The sequence below is a fragment of the Miniopterus schreibersii genome, assembly GCF_964146895.1.
Source record: "Miniopterus schreibersii genome assembly, chromosome: 2".
Classification (NCBI taxonomy): Eukaryota; Metazoa; Chordata; class Mammalia; order Chiroptera; family Miniopteridae; genus Miniopterus; species Miniopterus schreibersii.
In genome coordinates, this window is record NC_138102.1 from 13,473,502 (window position 1) to 13,479,631 (window position 6,130).

Sequence of the window (6,130 nt, forward strand, 5' to 3'; positions counted from 1 at the left end):
TGTCTCCTTGTGCACCTGTCTCTACACGTCCAGTTCTTCGGTTCTCCAAGGGCCAACTTGGATGCCTTCACTCAGCTGGAACTCTGAACTCAGAGCATTTTCCTTCTACTCTGCTCTGGCACTCATGGGAGGTAAACAAAATAAATTCAAAAACCCTCTTTCGAATTCTCAAATGCTAGGGCTGGTGTCTAGCAATTTAGACAGATTTAAGCTCCAAGACATGCTGACCACTGAACAGAATTGAAATAAATGCCAGTTAAGAAGGGAACTTGGATAAATGGTTAGATTGCAAATACTTTTGCCTTCCAACCCAAATCTGAAACAATGACAGTAATGAAAATGAAATCTAATGCCATTGTGACACCAAAAGTCCATCGATTGACCAGTACTTTGGAGGAACTTACGAGATATGGAAACATCTGGTATAAAAGACCAGAGGAGAACATAGCTTCACAGGAAGCCCCAAACTTGAGTGCCTGGGAAAACCCCGCCAGATTCCGTGAGGAGGCTGTCGGCGCGGCTGGGTCATTTGGCCGCTCCGCCGCTTGGGTTGGGTGGCAGCGATTGTTCTGAGGCTGCGTGAGCCTTGGGCCAAGGGAGACCCACGGGACCTTAACTAGTACACCCGATAGGGTGAGAGCCCTGTGCACAGACAGTAAGCTACTCACCTTGCTCACATGGTGTGAGCAACCCCAAAGGAACAGGGATCCCAAATGACACAGATGAGTAAATCAAATCCTAGAAATTGGAGATAAAACTAAAGACAACCAACTCACATCCTTAGAGGAGAATGTGCAATTCTGAAAACCACCCGGGAATCTAAGAAATACTCTTCAAATAGTCCCTGACACCATAGAAGCATTCAATAAAAGTTTGTTGAATCAATGAATCGTAAAACTAGATGAGCTAAACAGGAGATGAGTTAATGAATGAATGAGGTGGAGGGTTGAGTGGGGGTGCTTTGCAGAACACAGTGCAGAGATCCATGCAGTCAAAATAGGGAAAAATTGAGATGTGGCAGATTAGTGTTCTAATGTCCATGTAATAGAAGGGACAGATGGCAGATCAGACTTAAAATAATTATGCCTTTGGCTTCAGAAACATCAGTTCATAAATCCATTTAGACTTGCTGGTAAATGCAAGACATAAGCTATCCTCCCATCCCAAGTCAAAACATCGGAATGATTTCATGTTACCACTAACTTGGTTCACTTTTCAAAATTAAGAGCTCAGTGGGGTCTGCAGGGAACAAATTTCATGAAGTGAAAGGTATCCATGTATTTACTGGGACAACGCAGCCTGTGGTTATTTTTATTTAAAAAATTTATTGATTTGAGAGAGAAACTTCGATTTGTTGTTCCACACATTGAAGCACTGATTGGTTGCTTCTGTATGTGCCCTGGCCGGCGGTCGCACCCACAACCTTGGTGTATCTGGACAACGCCCTAACCAACTGAGCTACCTGGCCAGGCTATTTCCATTTTAATTTACAGATTCTTATGCTACTTCTGCACCATATTGTTGATAATATATGAAGATTAAGAATGTCAAATGGATCTCTTTATGTAAGACAGCACTATTTTCACAGATCTTTGGTTCCCAAAAATAGTTATTAGCATTGACTTTGTGCCCAACACTGAGATAGGTATTTGAAGTACTCATATCAGCCCTTTAGAAACTTAGTTTCTGATCTGTTCATAAATATGTGCCCAGAAACGTACTCTTATTTCTCTATGAGTTCATCTGATGATTTGTCTATTGTCCCAAATTTCTAAAAATTTCTTTCTAAATAATTGTTATTCAAATCTTTCCCAGTAAAGAGACACAAGCGTCACCTGGTGGCCAGGAAGATCAACTGCAGGCTGAGATGTCAAGCTTTTAAAACTTTGATTCCAGCCTATTTTCCTCCACAGTTCTGGAGGGGGCGGGCGGGAGCGGAAGCAGTTGGAGGACTTGCTTGTAAATACCTAGGCTCATATTTCCTTCCTGCCTCCCGCTGGTCACCTGAGAGACTTGCAAATGCAGTGAGGAATATTGCCCAAACAGGAAAAAGGGAGGTTTGGGCCAACTGCTCACCATATGCTGATTTAGACGACTGTTTAGGTGGTTTGTTTTAATGCAATTACAACAATAATACACATTTAAAAATAAAATAATACAAACATATAAAAAGCAAAATACAAAATTCCAATTACCCAGCCATGTAAAAGCACTCTGTTAACAGTTTGGACATGTTTTTAGAAGAGGCTGGCTGGAGGTTTCTCATACTAAATTAGTAGAAAACGGGGGGGGGGGGGGGGACCAAAAAAATGCATCAGGAAGCACCATCTGCCACATTTCCTCAGTTGTAGAAATAACACTAAATAAATTTAAAAATTTCCCCTATGAGCTTTCACAAATCCAAAATTTGTAACAATCGACATATATGAATAAATATCGCATTTCAGATTTCATGCCAATTAAAACTGCCATTTAAAGGCTATGTGTAGCACATTTTCACCCTCACCTCAATCTTTTACTAGTTTATCCCCAACTTGGTTGAGACTTCCTAAGCCCCAAATTAATCTCTGTCACTCTTATAAATGGGGTAGTTGTCCAAGGAGGAAAAATCACTCAGTAGGTCTATGCTTTTCCCACCACTAGACAGTGCTGCTGCATTGAAGATAAGTTAATTGGTGTCAAGTATGAAGTGACAGAGCGAGCTGATTGTCACATGGAGCTTTTAACAGCTCTGTGGTCCTAAAGACGTATGCACCTCTGTAAGGTTATTCTATGCAGTTTTCTCTCTTTACTACATCAGTGCTATTCACGAGATCCTGGTTTAGGCTGAGGAAGGGAACCAGAGGATACTCCCTCGGCATTCCATCACTGTGTTATTTTTCTTTACGTCTCTTACAGGTCGTGAGTGTATGTCACTGACGTTCCTGTGATCCACTCTGATTCTCTTATTTCTTAAATTCAGTCCAGTCCTTGGCCCTGCAGCCTGAGAAATGACTGTGGGCCAGGAGAGCTCTAGCTATAGGGGCATCTGTGTTTTTTCCAGTTCTGTTGTGACACTAGTTACTTTTCTGAATTCACTCATAAATAAACATCTACTGTGCCACCAGATGCTTGGCAATAAAAATAAATAACACCAAGTTCCTGTCCTCAGGGAGCTGTCATTACAGTGGGGAAGATGAATGCAGAAACAGGTGATTAAAAACCGAGGCCACGTACAATGATTGGCATATGCCTGGGATATTATATAAACTGTAAAGATGGTCTCTTAATCCATATGAGGGTTGGGTGGCAATGGAGTGTTATGCTAGGCACCTGGAGGGAGGGACTCTAGGTTGCCTTAAAGATGAGTAGTGTTTAATTGGGTGGACAGGAGAGGAAATAAACTCTAGATAGAGGGAACAGTGTGAACAAAAGCCTAGAATTCTCTATAAACTACAGTACCTACTAAGAAAGAGAGATATGCTTCTTCCATTTGGGCACCAAACAGATGGTTCTGCCAACCTCCTAGATAAGAAATGATTCAAATACTGACCAAAATTTCATCAACTTCACTGCATCGATAAGCACACAACTTTGCATTTATGTTTATCTCATAAATGCAAAGAAATACATAAATTCATCTCACTTCAAACTTAACTATTGTGGAATAAATATTAGACTGCTTATTGATAAAAGAAATGTTAGGAGTTGAATTTGATGAGAACAAAAACATAAATTTCTGTTCTAAGTCACCATCTTCTGTCCTCTTTTGGTCTTCTAAGTATCTGTAGAAGTCTTTTGTCCCTGTGGATTTGTCTTCAGTTCTTTGCTTCTGTGAATTAATAACGTTTTCTTTCATTAGATCTGTTGTAGTGCAATTTTTCCAGGTAAAGAAAAGAAACATATTTGCTCATTTTATTTTTAATTAAAAGCCCCAAATTAATCTCTGTCACCGTTAAAAATGAGGTTAGTTGTCCAATGAAGAAAATCACTCAATAGGGCTATGCCTTTTTACGCCAGTAGGTGGTGCTGCTATACCGGGAGATAAAACACAGGGCCCTTCACCTCAGCTTCAGAGGGAGTTGATGGATTTATGTGGTTTTTTAAAATGTTTTAATTTACCTTTATTGTTGAAAGTATTACAAATGTCCCCCGTTGATCCCCTCCCCCGTCCCCCTCTTCCCTCCCCCAGGCCTTCACCACGCTATTGTCTGTGTCCATGGGTTATACATATATGCATACTCCCCCCTCAACCCCCCCACCCCTGCCTTCCCTCTGAGATTCATCTGTCTATTCCATGCTTCTATGTCTCTGGATCTATTTTGCTCATCGGTTTATTTTGTTCATTAGATTATTCCACATATGAGTGAGATCATGTGACACTTGTCTTTCTCTCACTGGCTTATTTAGATTAGCATAATACTCTCCAGGTCCCTCCATGCTGTGTCAAAGGGTAAGGGATCCTTCGTTTTTACAGCTGAATAGTATTTCATGGGTGAAAATGTCCGAGAAGGAGCTTGATATGATTTCAACCTTCTTGAACTTGTAGAGACTTGTTTTGTGTCCTAACATGTGGTCTGTCTTTGAGAATGTTCCACGTGCACTTGAGGAGAATGTATATTCTGCAGCTTTGGGGTGAAATGTTCTATAAATGTCAGTTAAATCCATCTGATCTAGTGTGTCATTTAGAGTCACTGTTTCCTTGTTGATTTTTTTGTCTGGAAGATCTATCCAGTAAAGTCAGTGTTAAAGTCCCCCACTGTGACTGTATTGCTGTAGATCTCTCCTTTAAAGTCCTTCAGAAGTTTTTTTCAGCCTGTGTCTTTTGTTCTGAGGTGGGTCTCTTGTAGCCGGCATATATTTGGGTCTTGTTTTCTTATCCATTCAGCTACCCCATGTCTTTTGATTGGAGCATTTAATCCACTTACATGTAAGGTTATTATTGATAGATACTTACCTATTGCCATTTTATTTCTTTATGCCTATGTGTCTCCTTCTCTCTATTTCTACTTCTTATTACAGCAGTTCCTTTAACATTTCTTGCAATGCTGGTTTGGTGGTGATAAATTCCTTTAATCTTATTTTTGTCTGAAAAGTTCTTTATTTCACCATCTATCTTGAATAATAGCCTTGCTGAATAGAGTATCCCTGGTTTCACATCCTTGCTTTTCATTACCTTGAATACTTCATGCCATTCCCTTTTGGCCTGTGGAGTTTCTGATGAGAAATCAGCTGACAGCCTTATGGGAGCTGCTTTGTAGGTAACAGATTGCTTTTCTCTTGCCTTTAATATTCTCTCTTTGTCTTGAATTTTTGGCATTTTAATTATGATGTGCCTGGACATGGGCCTCTTTGGGTTCTTCTTGCTTGGGACTCTCCATGCCTCTTGAAGTTGTGACTTTTTCCTTGACCAAGTTAGGGAAGTTTTCTGCCATTATTTCTTCAAACAAGTTCTCTAACCCTTGCTTACTTTCTAGATTTCTCGTACTCCTATGATGGGAATATTGTTACATTTCATGTTGTCCTACAGCTATCTTAAACTGTCCTCCTGTTATTTAATTGTTTTTTCTTTTTGGTTCTCTGATTGAGTAATTTTTTTCTACCCTGTCCTCTAATTTGCTGACCCAATCCTCAGTTTCTCCTAATCTGCTGTTTATTCCTTCCAACGTATTTTTTACTTCTACTATGTCATTCTTCATTTCCGTCATAGTTTCCATATCTTTTCTCCTGCTGTTGAGCATCATTATGATCAGTTTTCTGAACTCTGTATCTGAGAGATTGCTTATCTCCATTTCATTTAGTTCTTCTGGAGAATTCTCTTTTTCTTTCGTCTTCCCATCTTGGCTGCCTCTTTGGATTTGTTTCTATGTATTAGGTAGATCTGCTAGGACTCCCAGTCTTTTGGATGGTCTCTGGTGCATGCCAATGTCAGATGTTGTTTGTGACTGGCCTTGAGTACCCTGTTTGAAGTTTTCCACATTCCACAGCTTGTGGCTCCCTCTGCTGGGGCTGGGTGCATTTGGAAAGACCAAGATGAGCACCAATGTCTGCTTTTCCAAACCCTGGGTCCAGAAGCAAATCAAGCAAAGACTCAAAGCACCCAGAGCCTGATTGTTATTCAGTCTCTTAATGAGCCTCAGGCTGTAGAAAC